Raw genomic sequence first — 21,894 nt, forward strand, 5'->3', positions numbered from 1 at the left:
TGTCCCGACACGGGGAGAGTGGGCAGTGTGTAGGGGTGTGTTCATATCCCACCTGCGTCCACCTGCGCCCACAGTTAAGGATGAGTGCTGTACAGTAGTGGCAGGTGGAGAAACTATGGGTATGTGATTATGGAGCTAAGCGTGCAGGTGTTGGCTGGCAGACACTTATTAGGACCGCCCCGTGGGTGTAAGTAATATTCCGATGTGGGTATAGCAGATGCCCATACCTCCCAAACCTTAAGAGTACATCTACTGGACAGTCCGTAAACCACTGGGGGAACACATAGAGACCATATCATTGAACTGTCCCCGATTACCTGGGATGTCCGTTATTACGAATCAGAATCTAACACAGTCCCAACTAAACCCTCCTAGAACTAGTGATATTAGGAGGAAAAGTGGCAGACTACACGTAATGAATAATGACAACATGTAAGAGTCATAAACAGCATGTACCTCAGACAATGTGTATGAATACATATGTGCTCTGTGTCCTTCAATGTGTCAGGTTAATAGCACCAACCTTCTAAATGTGTCCCTGAGGTCGTTATGCAGTGTCCCTGATTCAGTGTTCATTCTTCCCCATTCGTATGAGAGGTCTGATAGTGAGAGAAAGCGCATGTTCCGCCGACTACCTTAGAAAGTTGATAGAATAATAGGTTTGGGGTTACCACCTGTCCACCTTTGCAAGGGACACTCCCCTTTGGGCAGTTGTCCTGCATAATAACTGTAATTAAGGCAAATGTCCTGTGATTTAGGGCAAAAACTACCTATATTGTCTGTAGTAGTAGCATAAAACAATTATGTTCCTCTGAAACACCTAAATGTTATAGGTAACAGTATAAGCAACTATAATGCTACAAGAGTAACCTTTTATTTAGGCAAAACAGTGAAGTACTCCCCTTTCTACTGGCTGTGGGTGTGTTACCCTGCAAATTCTGACATCTCTACATACAGGTCCTATAGGGTTGCCACTTTTCCAAATGGCCAGAGTGGGACGTGTTCTGTAGAAATGTCAGACATTCCAGGACTAAACATACCTACAGCCATGCATAGTACAGGATTACATTTATTTGCACAAATAAAAGCTTAATCTAGTTGCATTTGAATTGCTTATGCTACTTCACATAACATATTGAAGTGTCATATATAAAATAACTGTTGTATGCAATTATTAATGAAATGTAGAATATAATAATATCCTGTAATCTGGACATGTGCTATGTCTTGATTATTTTTGCAGTGTCCCTCACAAAGTGGGACAGGTGGTAACCCTAAAGTCCTACCTTGGCCAATTGAGAAGGTGGCAAACCTATAATAGGTATGCGGTAGCATGACCCGTCCGACGGATGTGGCTACCACAACCCAACTACTTGTTTGTAATGCAGGGTCTCGGTTCCCATGTATCAGCCAGACGGAGGCAGAGTGTATGCAGAACACACAAATATGATTAATTCACTGGACAGGCCACTGATTCTGTGCAGTCGAACGCCATGCCATCGCCTAATGGGCAGCCATTCCAAATACTGTAGTCATGTAGTCCGATGTGATAGGCATTACAAGGTGGGAGCAGATTGTAAGAGGAACACACAAATATAAATGATTCACCGAACAGGCCGCTGATTCCGTACAGTTGAACACCATGCCATTGCCTAATGGGCAGCCATTCCCGATACTGTAGTCAGGAGTGGCCTTAGGTCAACTGGTGCCCTAGGCAGAGGGCACAACGGCACCCCCAACCATACCACCCAGTGCCCCCATCCTTGTCTACCTACTCCAAATAAATACTGGTAAAGTGCCCCCACTAAAGCGGCACCCTAGACGGCTGCTTAGTTGGCCCATGCCTAAGGCCGGCTATGACTGTAGTCATGTAGTCCAATGTGATAGGCATCACAAGGTGGGAGCAGATTGTAAGAGGAACACACAAATATGAATGATTCACTGGACAGGCCGCTGATTCTGTACAGTTGAACGCCATGCTGTCGCCTAATAGGCAGCCATTCCCGATACCGTATTCATGTATTCTGATGTAATAGGCATCACAAGGTGGGAGCACATTGTATGAGGTACACACAAATATGATTGTGTCACTGGACAGGCCGCTGATTCTGTACAGTCGAACGCGATGCCGTCGCCTAATGGGCAGCGAATCCCGGTACTGTAGTCATGTAGTCCGATGTAATAGGCATCACAAGGTAATATTGTGGTCCTCGCTCACACCCAGGGGTGTGAGTGACAGATGCAAGCACCAATGCCGGTGCATAAGCAAGTGCGGGATTGAGCGGGTGTAAGCATGTTTGGCTACCAGTATGCGAGTATTGCATTGGTTAAGCAATGTAGAGGCTAATCGAGCGTAAGAGGCTGTAACCAGAGGATATCATACAGCGCAGTCATTCAACAGTATAGGAATGTATCCCATCATGTAGCTGTACATGTGAGTGTTTATGTCCAGCATATAGGTACATACATATATAGAGATGTATCAGGGACATACCATGTGGCAACAAAGCATTACAAATGAATGAAACAGGAAACACCAGCGATGCCTGTATTATGTAGTGGTGTTGCTCTATGTGATCACAAGACTCCCTCAGACAGACATGTGTCAGTCATAAATGCAAATAGTTGTACATTGGCCGTATACATCACTCTGTGCATGTAATGTACATTAGCACAACAGTACCTGTCCAATCGTTATGTGTGAACAGTACTCCTAATGTGCTATGTGCAACATCATCATCATGATAAAGGTAAATGGGGTAACCATAGAGGGACCGGTAGTGTTTTGTGTACAATGGGGTTGTCCTCCTCACATGTACCTGGACCATGTATGAGTGATGTGCATACCAGGATTGTGCGCCTGAGGGACAGTGGTGAGGATAACAGTAGTATGTTATGATGCATGTTACAAGGGTTTCATGTGTCCAGTGGGCATGTGTGTGTAATGGACAGCTATGTATAGGGCAGATGGTGTCCTAGGAGCTGAATGGCCTTATGTATCCATAGGTGAGGGTCAGATGTTGGGGAAGGAGTGTAAGTATGGCCTTGGAGGATATGTAGGAGCACAGAAATTACAGCATACAGGGTTGGTATATGACACATGTGGGGGGGATACACCCTGGATGGGGATGGGTCTTCGGCATTCAAAAGTCCATGGGAACAGTGGGATGGAGGTCCCCAGCCATGGGCAACTGCACTTACATAGCTGCAAAGGAGGCAGTGCTGGGGGCTGTCCAGGAGGGGCAGCATCACCCTGTAAATGTGACACTCCGCCCTTGAACTGGCGTATCTGGCTTCATAACCCCTTAGGGAACCACCAATGCAACACGTCCGGGACCGCACAACAGCAGATATGTACCTGTCTGGTCCCGCTCCCAAGGGGGACTTGCTCCATCCACAGTGGTGGTACCACCAGAAGGTGGTGCAGAGCCAACAAAGGTTGATGTTAATGGCTGGGCCCCAGATATGCTAGTGCCCGGTGCCATGGTCAGCTGAAGTGGGACAGGAGGATCTGCCGGGACCTACCAATCCATTCAGCCTATGGTGTTGCGTTTTAAACTCACATACGGCTTAGTGATAGACAACAGCATACAGGATTACCTACGACAGTATGCATAGATATCACCAGCAACCCAACACAACAAATGGTATACATTTGCAGAGGGAGCACAACACATGCATATATACCGCATGCCAACTGTAGAATGTGTAGTAGACGTGTGACCGCAGCTATGAACAGTTGCCCATCATTGGCTTGTCACTGGGAATTCCACTGTGTCAATCATACCACTGTCTCATGTGACACATGTCCAGTCAAGGATGCGATGGCAGTAACACATCCCTATCATCATGTACTCTCTGCAATCCTCACAACATGCTTCTGCTGTGCACAGAAGTGTGTTCAGTGTATAACACAGGAAACAAATGGTTGCACACACTGACCAGTTCACAGATGGCCCTACAGATGGGGTTCCCTCATGAACAGAGTACTGTCATGTCTATATTATAACATGCAGAATAGCCATTACCACACACATGTTAAACAGGCAGTAGTCTCAATGCAGCATAGCTACACTTACATGTTGTAGTTGTGTGGCACATCACCCTCCTGTCATTAGGCTATTTCCCACTGTGGAAAATGATTGAGGTATATCCAGATATCATCTGCGATGCCGTGTCAGAACACCACATCCAGGCACCACTCACAGCGACTGTCATTGCCAGATAATAATATGTTTCCCTAGATAGTGTACTGTGTTTATCATGTGGATGGCTATGGGAACACCATCACAGCTGTACCACATGAAATCAGCTAGAGGAGGACTACAATAGGTGCAGAGGCCATCACCTGACCATTGCCATCTGTTACAATACACATGCTTCTGTTGTGCAGGTGTACACTTTCATATCCAACAGATAGTGTGTGTGCGGGACAGGCAATGTACACCAGGGAAGGGCTTGGAGACTTAACCATAAGCATCATCTGCCACATGCTGAATAGTACAGAGGCAAACCCCTGACTACTCATTACTATTACATGTGCATGACGTTACTACATGTGCCACAAAGGCGACATGTTGCTGTGCTATAAGAACATGTGTGTAGGTGAGTGAGTGCCATCTGCAACAGATATAGTAGACATACATTAGCTGTGGCACACGTCAGTCCACATGAATGGATGCCATTGTCACCACAACCACACTGTAATGGACACGCATTGACACCTTTGCCAGGGCAGCAAATACACAGTGTAACTACTTAGTTTGCCACACCACAGTAATGCACAGGACCACATGCACCACAGGGGATATCTGGAGGTTCTATGGGCTAGGGCATGTGAAAGTGATTGGCAACTGTTGGTATGCCAACGAGGTTTATACTGGGAGTGACTGTGGTTGGGAGCATCACAACCCACATGCAGACACAGGGTGCTAGTACTGTCATGCAGGTATGCATTGCTCCATGGGTGTGTAGTGTCTGGCTGTGCAATATGGCTGTACAAGGCTGGGTGAGGGGTAATCCTTGCCATCGCATCACCCAACAATGGTGTGCAGTGCAGAGGTGTAGTGTCTGCAATGTCCACACAGATAGGTACTGCATTATCTGGCCTGACATCCTGGTTACCAATGTGTAGGGCCATAGCTTTGCAATGCATGCCATGTCTGTGTTTGATAGTCCTTCACATGGACATTGCCTGGGATGTGCATGTCCCACAATACTGTGCAGTGACATGTACAGGTGTACCTGGTTTGGCAGACTCATGCAGTGTACACAGCCTGTTATACCCCGATATGCCAATACTGGCCTTGTGTGGCAAAACCTGCTTATAGTGAGCAGGTTGGCCCTGCACCTGCATGGATAGAATGATACAGATATTCCATGGTGTCAGTCACATGGGTCCATACAGGGCACATGTGTACAGCATTGTCTGGCCTTAGTGGATCATATATGATGGCACCACATATGTTGCAGCCATTCAGTGTGGAACATAGTGAAGGCACAATGTCTGCATATATGTGCCTATTGTACCGCTGTACAGGGTACCATGTCCTCTGCAGGCCACTGCAGTCACACCATGCCTACTATCTTTCCTCAATGTGCATGTTACTTGCAACATATCCTAGGCAAGGTTGTATGTGCATGGCACATGGGTGCAGGACATATACTGGGTACTAGTAGGGCTGAATACTTAGTTCACTAGCCCTTTTGCCAGATGTATGGGTATGGCTTGTCAACACAGTGCCATGGCTGACTGACAGCTGTACTCCTTGTGAGGTGGTCAATGTGTCATAAGATGGATACTATATAAGAAAACTACAAAACCCACTCCCAAACATGTCCAATGGTAAGACAATCACAGCCACCTCTACACAGGCTCTGACAGACAAAGACACACTTGCCATGAGCAGTATACAAACCCCTACCATATCACACTGCAGCAACATGCATTTAGGGCATATGCTATGGCAAATACTAAAACACTGTACTTGTCTCACACAAACATCCACACACACAGTTGGCATGTCGGGGATTAGAACACCGACCTAACTACTTTACTACACTAGAGCATTGCACAGTTACAGAACGCACTACCGAGATTACTGGGACACAGCACTCCCAGAGGTGTATTTGTAGATGGGTGACATCATCAGCCTTGATAACGGTGGGTATAAGAAATGTATGGAGTGTGAGCAGTGTAAAAGTATTACTCAGTCCTCAGGCAAACGGGGACACGCACACACGACAAGTTTGGGATTAGAACACCGACCTAACTACTTTATTACACTACAGCATTACGCAGTTACAGAATGTGCTACTGAGATTACAGGGACACTGCATTCCCAGAGGTGTATTTGTAGATGGGTGACATCATCGGCCTTGCTAACGGTGGATATAAGAAATGTATGGAGTGTAAGCAGTATAAAAGCATTACTCAGTCCTCAGGCAAACAGGGACACACACACAGGGCAAATGTGGGACTAGAACACCGACCTAACTACTTTATTACACTATAACATTACGCAGTTTCAGAACGCGCTACCAAGATTACTGGGATACAGCACTCCCAGAGGTGTATTTGTAGATGTGTTAACGAAATAAACTAAGTGAGCAAGAAACCAAAAGGAGCCAATCTTTTATTAAAAACTGGTAAGGTTAGCGCTTTTGGTAGAGACAGTGCTTCACCTTCTTCAGACATTGATTAAACCAATTAAAACCCTTTTTATACAAATATTAGATCAACTAAACATTCAAATTAATCACTTAATCTGCTCTTAAAGAGCAATATTTTTAAAAATTAAATACACTGAATTACATAAGAATATATGTGCTATAATGCACAAAACAACACAAACTAAGCCATCAGCAAGGTTCCGCTCGTGTCATACAAAAGAAGACACGAGCAAGATTGTAGCAGTAAAAACTTTAAAAACATGTTAAATATTCATATGATAATATAAAACTTCCTATTAAAGTCCTTAAAGGCATGTCGACAATGCCCAACTTTTTTAGTTTCCGTGACAGATGTTAAACGAAAACTAAATATATTCTGAATATCATTGTCAACATTTGTACTAATGTGCTAAATGTAATATTTTTCAAATGTTACCCTTATGCTAAGACACTAAGCAAAAACATTGTGTATCATATTTTGTTATTGCCCAACTGAAAATGAGAATCTGAAGTTAAGTTGTTTAAAGTCAACTAATGATGCCAAATCCATTACTGTGACTTTCATCGAGAACTATTAGAGCTATTTGATAAGCAGGGGTTTGAATATTTGCATTCCTTGATTAATTATTATAAAGCTAGCATTATTAATTTAAAAGCTGAACTGGAGATTCTTGAGCATGTTATCAAAACTAATAGTGAATTTCTACGTTACAAATATGAATATGCTAGAATCTTTACTAGCATAGAAGCAACCATGGCCAAAATTTTGGTCACAAAAAAGAAAAAAATTGCTCGAGACTTGCAAGAATATGCAAATAATAGGGCATATCCACAGCTCCCCTGGAATACCCATAACCCTATTAACCAGCCAATTGACATGGAAAATGACTTCAATGAAGCTGAAGGGCTGAATAATTCTAATCACACTGAACCTATTACTCATAGAGGGGAAGATCAGCCCCTACGGTGCAGTGAAAGACTCAATAATAATAATAACAATGTCCAGGGTAATAATTCATCCCAACAACATGGTACATCAAACAACAATGATAGTAGGCGTAATCCTGTTAATCAGCAGGGTTTTCAGAGGAACCCCAATGGCCAGCAGAACAACTGGCAACAGAACAGGAATTACAGGCAAACGAGGAGCAAATGCAACCAACGAAGGAGATAATTATAAACATTGGACATGAACCACAAATATACACAAGTCACGGAAACTAAAAAAGTTGGGCATTGTCGACATGCCTTTAAGGACATTAATAGGAAGTTTTATATTATCATATGAGTATTTAACATGTTTTTAAAGTTTTTACTGCTGCAATCTTGCTCATGTCTTCTTTTGTATGACATGAGCGGAACCTTGCTGATGGCTTAGTTTGTGTTGTTTTATGCATTATAGCACATATATTCTTATGTATTTCAGTGTATTTAACTTTTTAAAATATTGCTCTTTAAGAGCAGATTAAGTGATTAATTTGAATGTTTAATTGATCTAATATTTGTATAAAAAGGGTTTTAATTGGTTTAATCAATGTCTGAAGAAGGTGAAGCACTGTCTCCACTGAAAGCGCTAACCTTATCAGTTTTTAATAAAAGTTTGGCTTCATTTGGTTTCTTGCTCACTTAGTTTATTTCGTTAGTTTGCTTTGTTTAAGTTTTTATTTTGGTCTTGGTATTTGTAGATGTGTGACATTATCAGCCTTGCTAATGGTGGGTATAAGAAATGTATGGAGTATGGGCAGTCTAAAAGCATTACTCAGTCCTCAGGCAAACGCACACACACAGCAAGTGTGGGATTAGAACACTGACCTAACTACTTTATTACACTACAGCATTATGCAGTTATAGAACGTGCTACCAAGATTACTGGGACGCAGTACTCCCAGAGGTGTTTTTGTAGATGGGTGACATCATCGGCCTTGCTAACGGTGGGTATAAGAAATGTATGGAGTATGAGCAGTACTCAGTGCTCAGGCAAACGGGGACACACGCACACAGCAAATGTGGGACTAGAACACCGACCTAACTACTTTATTACACTACAGCATTACACAATTACAGAATGCGCTACCGAGATTACTGGGGCACAGCACTCCCAGAGGTGTATTTGTAGATGGGTGATATCATCGGCCTTGTTAACGGTGGGTATAAGAAATGTATGGAGTATGAGCAGTATAAACGCATTACTCAGTCCACAGGCAAACAGGGACACACACACGGCAAGTGTGGGACTAGAACACCGACCTTACTACTTTATTACACTACTGCATTACGCAGTTACAGAACGTGCTACTGAGATTACTGGGACACAGCACTCCCAGAGGTGTATTTGAAGATGGGTGACATCATCGGCCTTGCTAACAGTGGGTATAAGAAGTTTATGGAGTATGAGTAGTATAAAAGCATTACTCAGTCCTCAGGCAAACGGACACACACAGCAAGTGAGGGACTAGAACACCAACCTAAGTACTTTATTACACTACAGCATTATGCAGTTACAGAATGCGCTACCGAGATTACTAGGGCACAGAGCTCCCAGAGGTGTATTTGTTGATGGGTGACATCATCGGCCTTGCTAACGGTGGGTATAAGAAATGTATGGAGTGTGGGCAATCTATAAGCAATTTAGAGAACACTGGCAAATGGGGACAGACATACACACAAACACAAACACACACACACACACACACACACACACACACACACACACACACACACACACACACACACACACACACACACACCAGTGGTGGGTACGGAACACCTGCCTATTTACAGATTACTATTACAATACTACATACTTACGAATCACGCCACACAGATTACACATGTCAAGGCTGTCGTTAAGACCGTCTGGGAATGCAGACATCAGCAGGGATGCTGGCAGTTAAGATGTACATACCTGTGAACCCGTGTGTTTAAAGTAGGAATCCATCCTGACCTGGAGTATGCCCATCTGTGGAATGGATGACTACTACCACTATATAGGGTTACAATGGCCATGCCCATACACAGAGGCACATAACCGACACAAGGTGTCACTGGGCATGCTCACACACTTAGTAGCACAGGGCTGTTCGGAATGCACTATGTGTCCATCTACACAAGGATATACTGGGCATGCTCTTACACTTAGTAGCACAGGGGGCATGCTCACACACTTAGTAGCACAGGGCTGGTCGGAATGCACTACTATGGGTCCATCTACACAAGGATATACTGGGCATGCTCATACTCCTAGTAGCATAGGGCTGACTGGGATGCACTCTGATGCTAAACACGGAGGGCCACAGTGGCCATGCTATTACAGGTAGATGTAAAGAACACATTTTAATGGGCTGTGGTGTTAGTAGTTTTCATTGTTAGCAGGAATGCTGCTCTACATATATTTGCCACCAGTCTTTTACACAACATCAGCTGTCATTCTGGGATGACATGGCTGACAGTAGGCAGGCCTTTGTCACATATCACATGCATCCATGATACAAGGGAGTGTGGATATTACCCAAGTTGCATCCGCCCACACAGTGCCAGTCCAAGGCAAATGTCCTAAACACAGGTTAACTCCCATACACCTACAGGACAACTGCATTGTTTTCTTATGCTAACCAGTGCTAGATGTGTAGCGTCCATATTCACAGCTGGTCACTGTAGATCCAACAATGGGGAGTACTGACATCTGTGCAGTGAGAAACACCTGGCTGATGGCTCTGTAGTGCACAATAGCATTACCACCATATACCTCAGAACCTAGCACTACCACCATATACCTCAGAACCAGACATGTGGGCCATAACACAGGTACGGACCGCTCCAGGTGGTGTACCCACATACATAAAGGCCACTCTCATGTACTGACCTGTCCCCCCATGAAAGGCATCACAGATGAGCCATGTGCAGGACAGTGTCACATACTGCATTCTAGGATGTAAACTTCAGACACCATCATGCCCTCGGACCACCAACATGCAACCATACATGTTGTATGACATAGAAGAGTACACCACCATGTGACCCTTAACCTGTGTACTGTACTAATCTCTATATCAACTGTAGACAGTGCAAATGTACTGACACAGTTGCATTATGTGTTATGCAATGCAATGATACCACTGTCTGTGACCAGGTCAGCTGTACACATACCAGGGGCCCTCGGTACCTTCCACCATTAGCAGATGACTGTGGCTGTACACCAGTCCACACCCTCATGTATGGATATGCCATATATGTACCTGCCCTGGGTAGGTACATGCCACACACACAACATACCTGTAAATAGCATAGCTGTTGTTGTCCTTTGTGCAGACAGGTGGCTACAGCCATTGCACACATGCACATGGAATGTAGGTCCATGGCTGCTGAATGCTAACAGTACATAAGGTGTGATATCAATGTTTACAGAGGTAACATCCCCTCTGTACTGGTCACCCATCATATCATACAACAGTCCATGTGTCATGTATGTCATTACACATATCCACCAATTGCAATGCCTACAAACATGACCAAATGTCAGGATTGTAGGACCTACATACCTGTACATGTAGTGTTGTGCATTCAGATAACATGTATGTGCAGTTGCTGATGTATGCAGGTGGCATGTATCCTAGTACATCATGCAGTTGCAATGCAGCCTCAACATTGCCAACTGTATATGGTTATATGCTGAATGTACAGAAAGATGTACCACAGGTATGGACAGGTGTGGAAATAACTAAGTGGTGGGGTATCTTTGCAGATGGATGTTTGCTGTGGACAGCTCACAGGTGTGTCACAAGCAGTCCTACAGTACCCTGTGTAACTGGTAAGCAATGGTTTCATTAATTGAAGGACATAACAAACAACTTAGCGGTCAGGGTGACAGCGAAGGTAAATCACCTGACACCTGTTAATAGATATGACGTCCCTAGTGCATATATCAGCACTGTTGCCACAGGAAGCATCATTACAGTTTGTAATGCATGCAATACTGCTGTACATCTGACATACATAACATAAGCTAGGCAGGTCTCAGATTCACTGTACTGGCATGTGTGGTTGCGGGTGTGTCCATATATGTCACATATTGTGGGGAATATGTCTCAATTGTTACTCACTCTCCTGTACACTAGTGTACAAATCTGTACAGACTGAAATGTAGAAAGCAGGACATAGGCAGGGGCGTGTATCTCACACATGTGAGGTATCTGTATGTGCATGACATAGGTGTATAAATTACTGAATGCCACAGTGTGTGTATGTAGGGCTGACTGGTCCCTGGGGTGAGGTAGTATGTTACCATACTGAACTGATAAGACCCCTCCCACCATCCAGGCAATGCATTCTACTATCTGTGTTGATGTCCCCGATCTTAGGCCATACTGACTACCTGTACATGTGTGTTCACTGTGGCACGTCATGTAGGTGCACAGTACTGTAATGATGATTTGCACATAAGCAGGGGTCCTCATCCCACCAGTAGCAACTGTGTGCGAGTGTGGGTTACTGTGTCGGTGAAGCCATGAGTGTGTGGGTGTGTTACTGTGTCACTGAATACATGTGTGTCAATACCTGAGTGTGGGTGCAGTTGTGTGTTGGCATCCTGTCATGGGAACGTGTATTACTGATTTCCAATGAGGCATTGCACTTCCCCCTGGCCTCTACCCTTGTAATCAGCTAGACCACTCTCTTACCTCACTACTCCATGTAACTGTACCTGTGATTTCACCCCTTATGGATGTCACATCTGTGGCCACAGTAGCTTAATACACAGCTATCATGCTCTTTGAACGGTAGATGTGTTTGTAATGTGGGACATTGTCACTGGTATGTGGCAGCTACATGGTGCATGCTGGTATATTCATACATACCTGTGAGTAGTCCACAGTGACATATGGGACACTAACTGCAAACACTGACATCCACTGGCACGTGCAATTAGACCTGAAGAAGGACAGCAGAACATCATGACCAACATGCAGTTACTGTTGTTACACAAGACACATACTGTTAACTGTATTGTACACCTGTACTACATGGTATATCTACTGCCTGTCAACAGTCCTCAACATTTGTAAGCTACACATATCATCCTAGTCTGTTCACCCTGTGCATCAGACCATATGAGCATGTCCCTGCACTGATGGTGTGGTTTCAGGGATGCGGCACAGGCATCATCATATGAACAGGGTGTTAATGTTTGCCAGAGGCCTAGGCTGAACTGTTGTTACACAAGACACATACTGTTAATAGTACTGTACACCTGCACTACATGGTATATCTGCTGCCTGTCAACAGTCCTCAACATTTGTAAACTACACGTATCATCCTAGTCTGTTCACCCTGTGCATCAGACCATATGAGCATGTCCCTGCACCGATGGTGTGGATGTCAGGGATGTGGCACAGGCATCATCATATGCACAGGGCGTTAATGTTTGCTGGAGGCCTAGGCTGCACTGTTGTTACACAAGACACATACTTTTAACAGTATTGTACACCTGTACTACATGGTATATCTGCTGCCTGTCAACAGTCCTCAACATTTGTAAACTACACGTATCATCCTAGTCTGTTCACCCTGTGCATCAGACCATATGAGCATGGCCCTGCACCGATAGTGTGGATGTCAAGGATGTGGCACAGGCATCATCATATGCACAGGGTGTTAATGCTTGCCAGAGGCCTAGGCTGCACCATTGGATGACATCATGTGTGTGGGTTTGGGCCTTTGATCTAATTGGGTGTGTGTGGATGTTATGTATGTGTGTGTTGCGGTGCCCTACATATGTTTCCAGTGTGTGTGTGTATGTATGCACACAGTTCTCCCATGTTTCTGGCCTACATAGAGGTATTATTGATAGCTGCAGACTGTACAGGTGAGGTTTTGCAGTTCAGGGTGTCCAGCCACAGACATGTGACCTGTGCCTGCCAGGGGTTGCACGGGCACTACCAGACAGAGGTGCAGATTGGGTACTGTCTGATGTCACTTGTCCACTGGAACCATGTTCCTGTTGGAACCATTCTGGGCCATGTGAATGTGGCCTGCTGTGTTGCGGTGTGGACAGCACAGTACCAGATGCACTGCTGCTGCTACCGCCACTATGGGAGCGGGCATGTGAGGTAGCTCATACACATAAACCTGACACAGGTGATGTAGCAGGCCTACATCCACGTGCCCGTTGCCTCACTCCTACCAGATGTTCCAACACAGACAGCTCACGCTTGCGGATTGTCATGCCACGGTCAAGGACTCCAACCATGTCACCCAACCGTCTATCCAAAGCATCAGCAATCTGCTGTTGAGCATTTACCATTGCCTGGATGTTGTTGTTTAAAGGACGGACAGCAGCCCTCTGTAGCCTCTGATCTTCTCTGTTGCACTGTTCAGCCCATGCCTGTGCCTCCATTACAGCCTGAAACATGCATCTGTTGACACCAGCTGCTGCTCTCTGTCATGCAGGAGCATGTTGGCCAGAGGTCCTCCTACGAGCAGCACTGGCCACGTGCCTGTGTGGGGCACCACCAGTTGTTTGGCTGACATCATGGTGTGCAGGCACACCTTCCATAGCCCCCACACTTTCCTGTTCCAAGCTACCACGCACCAACTGTCCTTCCTCTATGGCCACTGGTGATGGGGTATGTGCAGGTATGGGATCTCTTTGTGGCGATGAGGGGGATATAGATGGAATGGCAACCAATGGCACAGTTTCAGCCCCTGACAACTCTGCCTGTGTCTCAATCATACGTTCATCATCACTGTTAGAGTCTGTGGGGACACTAACATCAAATGTACCACAGGAGGGGAATGCACCTACATCACCTGTGAGGGCAGACAAGAACTGTACATTACAATCTGTACAATAGACACACACGCATGTGATATGACAGAAGGCATGCAACATGCATGTGATACGGCAGACGGCATGCAGCGCAGACAATGATAGTGGTAGTTATCATACATCCCTGGGTTGCACACAACAGCATGCATGTGTCATAGCAGACGGCATGCAAATTACACAATCATAGTAGTAGTTAGCATACATCCCTGTGTTACACCATGTGGACCAGCACAGGTTAACAGTACACCTGCCTGATGTGTGGCATATGACCTTGATAATCACATGTAGTATGACGTGATCTGCTGACATGTGCAATGACATGCATATATGTTTAACACAATGGTGTCCTGTCAAATATACAGTGGGGCAATGGTGTACCAATGCATTGTTGTCTGTCAACTCTACAGATATACTGCACATTTAGCTGATGTGCATGGCCATTGCAGGGAATCATGAGATGTCTCTAGTGCTATACAGTGTGAGTTACAGACAGGGTTCATAACCATGACTGTGTTCGGATACAATACACACATATATATATATATATATATATATATATATATATATATATATATATATACACTGTGGAATGTGACCCACGTCACTGAGGTGTATACACACTAAACCATTATGTGGAAGTTGTGACACAGGTCACTGATGGGTATACGGATGACACCCCTGCACATCTGCAACCATATTGCTGCAGCCTGGCAGCACTGGCCAGACATGGTGAACACGTCAGTACAGCATGTCACACATGACATCTGTGTACCACACACACACACACACACACACACACACACACACACACACACACACACACACACACACGAGGAGCTAGTATGACATTTATGTCCAACACCAGCAACGGGAATGTACTGTATCTGTTGCCTGATGTGGATACTGTACAGGTGACTGCTGTCATGTCGCAACACCCTCAAGATGTTCAACACATCTTATGTGGTGGATTGATGTTACGCCTACACAAGATGTGCACAGGCCTGTAGGATGTCTAGTGTTCCACATCTACAATATGACCATTATACAAAGGCCGTGGTTGAACCATGTGTAGCCATAGTATGACAGGGTGTACACACAAGCACAACACATCTAGTGTGTGTGTTGCTCCATATCTCTGGCCATCCTCCATGGCCATGTGTGTACATGTGTTGTCCAAATTATTGTGATGGGAATCTATTTCACATGTCTGTGTTGTCCCATATGACATATATGCTCCACTGACAACAGGGTTATGCAGATAAAGGGTGGTATGTGGGATATGTTTTCAGGTTAGGTAGGCTGTGTAGCAGCCAGGCCAATAGATGTCATGGACATGTCAAGATAGCACATCACATTGTGTGACATTCATAGCAGGGCTATGATCCACACCGGTGAATCCTGTGTGCTGGCCATACTCCAACCCACTGTGTAGTACGGTTTGTATTCACCACATGTGTAGATCAGATCTGTAGTATGTCCCTATAGTGAACAGCACCTCCACCATTGTATGCACAGCTGTCAACACATCTGGCAATGACAGTCTGTGAGGATTCATTTTGGTGAGATGATTCACATAGTTTGCAAGTGTTGCACATGGGTAGTCATTGTGATGCATTGCAGGTCCGACCTATATATTGTGACAGGATCATACATTATGCACACATATTGTAAATAGCCACATGGCAGATAGATTTGTGCATTACGGTTCCTGATAAATAATAACATTCTCACCTGCAACGGGCTGCTGTCGCAGCGGAATGCCAGAGGTACCTAAAGAGGAGCAACACAGCAGTATGAGCATAATCTACCCCTGTATAAAGGCTACAGGGTGCAATGTGCATAACACATACACCAGTACATTAGACTATACTATGGTGTATGCACATGTGTGCATACACAGAGTAGCATACTATAGTATGTGGCATGTGTGTATACGTGCCTTGCATATGATGTTACATTACATATTGTACAGTGACACATGCAACTATATGGAATATAGTCGTTATAGGTGCAGTACTGACTTACCAGGCAATTCCAGGCTCAGTGGTTGAGAGACACCCACCTCCACAATATCGACTAAGGCTTGTGGATGTGGTTCTGCAGGTGTCCCCAGTTGGCCAGTAGCTCCTCGGTACATGTGAGTGGGGGCTGGGTTGGTGGTCCACCACATGTTGCACCTTGTTCCCTGGTGATTGCATTTGCATGCTGCTTCACCCATCTAATGAGGTCTGTACAGTGTCTGTGCACCTGCTGGTATGTGCAGTTGTGGCTACCCATATCATTAACCCTCCTGCGAAGTTCCATCCACAGGGCATCCCGCTGCTGTGCATCCTGTGGCACATGGCTGAACAGGATATTGTGATTGTCGAGTAGGTATGGGATGAGGGCCTCATCTTCCAAGCGGGTAAAAGGGGATAGCCTTGCACACGGCATACCTGGAAGACATAATGATGGAGACAAGTCACAGTAACTCACAGAGACATACAGAGCTACAGTTGAACATACATGTGTATCGCATTAATTAAGTTTAAATAGTTGTATTTGCAAACCTACATGACACTGACATGTTTGTGTCACACACATGTGACACTCAATGTTGAGTGGATATTATCACCATATATGTGTGTGTGTGTCACCTGATTACATTGCTCATATTTCATGTGGCTGCTGTCTTGATGTGGGCATGTCTGTTTGCCTGTACTGGTGTTCCTACCTATCAGCACATGGCTGGATGTGTCCGCATTAATGCAGTCAACCTTGATGCTGTGTATATGTCACATATAGGGACTTACACCGCCTTAACAGACATGACCTGTAACCCTGCAGACATGCTCACATAGGTCTGCCATATACATCTACAGGGCACTGTACAGCAATTCAACATCCTGCCATGTATCACCTGTGTTGCACATGATACACATGGGACACTAGCTAGCCAGGTGGTATTTGCAGGGATGGATATCAACTAGTATGTACAGTCAATGTCAACTAGAGGGCTATATGCCATGGGCCATGAATTAATCTAGGATGAAAGGTTATCCGGCAGTAGCTGACAGGCGGGTCTGTGGGGCCAGGTGGAGCAGTGCCACATTACTGATCCACAGGGTTAATGATACGTATACCATGCATTACATGTGGTCATCACACCATGTCTGAGAGGGGAGCGATGTGCAGCTTTGATGGTCAGGAATGCATAGTATGGCAGGACTATGTCAAGTGTATGGGACAAGGATCTGTCCAGCATGTGGTAGGTGGATGTCAATGAAGTATGTATTCGAGATCAGGATGAGTACGTGTAGCATGTCCAACATCACTGGATTGGACATAGATTTATTGAGGGCATGCATCATGATACATACTGGAGATGGGGAATGGGAAGGCTGGTGTAGGCCATCTGCACATGGCCAATCCCCCTTAAAGGAAATATGTGATCTGATATGTGTCACTTGAGTGTTGTGTATGGCTGGACAATGATCTCTATATTCATGAATGGCACCCTATCATTATTAGGGTTGCCACATATGACTACCTGACAGGTGTGGTGACGTAGCTATCACAGGAAAGACAACTGCCTAGCTGCATCCCTTACCAACAAGTGTCCATTATGTTGACCGCTGCCTAGGTGGTAGTTCACGGGTACAGGGTTATTAACATAGGGGTGACAATGCAATATGTAGCTGTCAGATTGTGGCCCTATGTCACACACACCTCACCAACAAAGCCCCTTCTGTATGCTGTCCACAACACTCCTGAGTCAGCTATTCCTCCTAGGTCATAGTCATTCACATACTTCAATAGGCAGATGCCTTCTCTTTGTCTGTGAGGTATGGACTACAATGAGGGGAAAAAATTCATTAACCCTGACATACTGTAGCTGCCACTGGTGTGATGATCATGTATTATTTAGACACCTTCTGTAGTGTTGGTTCTGCCAGCAGTCCTGTTGCAAAACACTCCTGTGACATAGGAATGTACATCTAGTATACCGCGTGTAGATGGTACACAGTATGGGTGATGATGCCCTATGACCTGGCAAGGTTATGATATGCAGTGTGACATCAACCATACTGTCATCTACATCTGTACTGCTGACATCACTTAATTGATCAAGGTTCATGGCCTTCCAGACCAGACTAAGCAGGGTAGTAGTAAAGTACTTCCCATTATCAGTGGTGTCTCCCCCTTTGTGGGTTGTGATACCTGTTGGTGTGCACCATTCAGTGTGTACACAACCTGACATGGAGCTATGTTTTACATGATGTGTACATGGAGAGCATCTTGTTTTGCCATATGTGTATGATACAACCTGTGATGTGGACAGGTCCCATGCAGCCTGAGTGCAGCTTGTACCTGCATAGTTGTTGGCACAGGGGCCCTGTGGTGAATAATGGATATATGCTTGTGTACCTGTTGGGGGAGGGGGCCGTGTGTTTATGTTATCCAAGACCCTAGCTGGATTGCTTATTCATGCTAAGCACTTTTTTAGGACTTGTAAGCACTACGTAAGCTAATAATTACTATAGCACTCAATCTTCCTCATTACCTAGAGGTAAGGGTGAATAGATTTTGTACATACTTTTCTCACTTTCTTAGAGTAATTTAGCACTTGTACTCACTTTCCTCACTTATTTAGGTGAATGTAGTTCTATATTCAGGCATGTCCAAGAGTCAACTGCCAGTGTTCTCACCTGTCTATCTGATGAATCTGGACATCTTGAGGCAATGTACACATTGCTTCATGTACATAGACAAGCTTCTCCACCTACCACCCAACACTACAACCTGTGAGAGATGCACTCATCTAGCCAAACTGGAGGTAAAGGTCTCTCCAACCAAGCCTGACCCTGATTGTCATGTGGAGAAGGTACACATTCACACAACACCACACTCATCACATACGTCTCACTGAATCTACCCCACCATTAACTGGGAAAACTACTCGTGTACCAACAAATTAGCTCAACGGTTTCTGGAATTCATAAACACCAATGCCCTGACTCAGCATATCCACACACCCACCAGGGGCAACAATATCCTAGACTTAGGCATTACCAACATGAGTGACTGGTGCTCCACATGTAAAGCCAACTCCTCATTGGTCCAATCAGAGCATGTGCTGAACACCGTTGATATCCACATCCCGCACCCACCCCCCCATTAAGGGAACCACAGTATAATATGTCTACAAGGCCAACTACATGCTTCTTAAGACAGACGTGGTGGACGTCATGACACCCATGCAGATGGACAGTACTGTTACAACTGCTGAATCCTACACAAATGCACTCTATAAGCACTTACATGAGTGCATGGCTTGTGCTATCCCAAACAGAACCAGGACACTGTATTCCTAATTAATGAAACCAATCTGGTGGTCCCCTGCCAGAAACATATTGTACTACAGGAGGAAGACACTGTTGCAAATGAGAGTACAATGCCATGTGTGGAGGAGCTCCCTGGCCAGCCTCAGTAAGAAGGTAGATCCCTTATAAGATCCTCCAAAGCTAGCTACAATAACTAAAATGCAACTAATACCAACAACAACCACAAAGCATTCTATAGCTATGTCACATATCTCGATGTCAACAACCAGATCTGCTCTGAGTTACAGCACAAAGGCACAACCATTGCAGAAACAATTGATATTGGCAACATCCTGGCAGATTCCTCTCAAAGCTGCACACTCTAAAGGCAATATCACAGCATCCATGGGACCGGACAACATCCCAAGCTGCATTTTACATGAACTTCAGAACGTACTGTCTCCCCACCTACGCACCTTGTTCAATAATAGCCTCACACTGGGCATAGTGCCCCCTGAATGGTGCACAGCAACAGTTATCCCACTCCACAAAGGTGGCGCCACAATGGACCATGGGACCTATAGGCCTGACTAGCCTGGTCTGCAAGGCTATGGTGCACATCATGAATCACTGTCACAGAAACATTGGGTACCTCCAAATCTTTGACCCCTCCCTGTTTGGCATTGTTAAGGGTGGACCATGCCTCCTAAACCTGGTGGACTTCTTAGAGACAGTTACCAAGGCATTAGATGAGGGCAAGGAGGTCCACACAGCCTACCTAGATCTCTCATAGGCTTTCAACACCAATCCTCCTTCTGGTATTATCAACATACCCATCTGCCTGAACATTAACCCCTAAGTCATGAGACGGTTTGCAAAGTGGCTCATGGATAGAACCCACACAGTGGGAGTTGCATACCCTAGGTCCGACTATATACCAGTTACAAGTGGCATCCCCAGGGCTCAGTCCTAAGACCCCTCATGTTCGGTATATACTTCTCTGACGTACAGACAAGCACAGGAGGGCTTTGGCTGAAAAGGTTTGCAGATGACTGCAAACTAGGGGACATAATTGTTTCCCCAGCTGTTATAGACACCCTCTGGAAGGGTCCCACTGAGACGGATACCTGGTGTTAATATCATGGCGTCAAGCTGAATGCCTAAAAGTGCATAGTCATCCCCTTTGGATATAACTAAATTACCCATGGACTACCACATAGGTGCTAGTCCCCTACATACAGAAAAGGTAATAAGGGATCTGGGAACCCCAGTAGATAGCAATCTCTCCTTTGATACCCATAATGACAAGGTGGTTAGAATATCCTTCTACATGGCCCCCCTAATCTCTATTGGGTTCGCATCCAGATCAGAGGGACCATTGTGACTCTACACATGACATATTAGACCCATTAAAGGATACAACACCCCATTTGGGATATACCTTACAAGACAACTGCAACAGCTTGGAAGACCACATCAGTACCACACCAAGACAATTACTGACCTCAAACAGATGACCTATGCAGCCCAACCTAAGATACTCCAGCTGTACTCAGTTGCATAATGCGTACTCACAGGTGATCTCTGCTTCACATACAAGGCCCATGTCCAACCCTGTATTGCTCGACATGCTCCACCTAAACAGAAGCCCCTGAGAGCCACATGCTCTAGGAATATACACCTAACCACAACAATGAGTAGGACGTGCTGGACGGATAGATTCTTGACTTGGACACTCCCCATGCTTTGAAACAGGATTCCAATGTACATCAGGCAGGGCCCCTCACTAGCACTCTTCAAGGGAAACCTTGACGTGTGGATGGGAGACAGACATGTACCCCAGGGATCAATGCAGTGGCTCTGCTGGACAGAGGCACAGGGAACTATTGGTTCTGCCATTCAGAGGCACAGGGGAACCAACCTAAGGGGTGGTGAAAGCCAACACACTCTAGCTAGGCTTACAAATACCCTTGGTAAGACAGCCTAGTACCTACCTTTGGACATATTACATGTCTTATGTGCATGGATAGTTAAACAGCTCTTCCGTTTTACTTTTCTATCATGCTGATAAACTGTCGGCTCACTAACAGACATATA

This window comes from Protopterus annectens, chromosome 8.part0 (assembly GCF_019279795.1).
Source record: "Protopterus annectens isolate FY-2018-M chromosome 8.part0, PAN1.0, whole genome shotgun sequence".
In the NCBI taxonomy this organism is placed as follows: Eukaryota; Metazoa; Chordata; order Ceratodontiformes; family Protopteridae; genus Protopterus; species Protopterus annectens.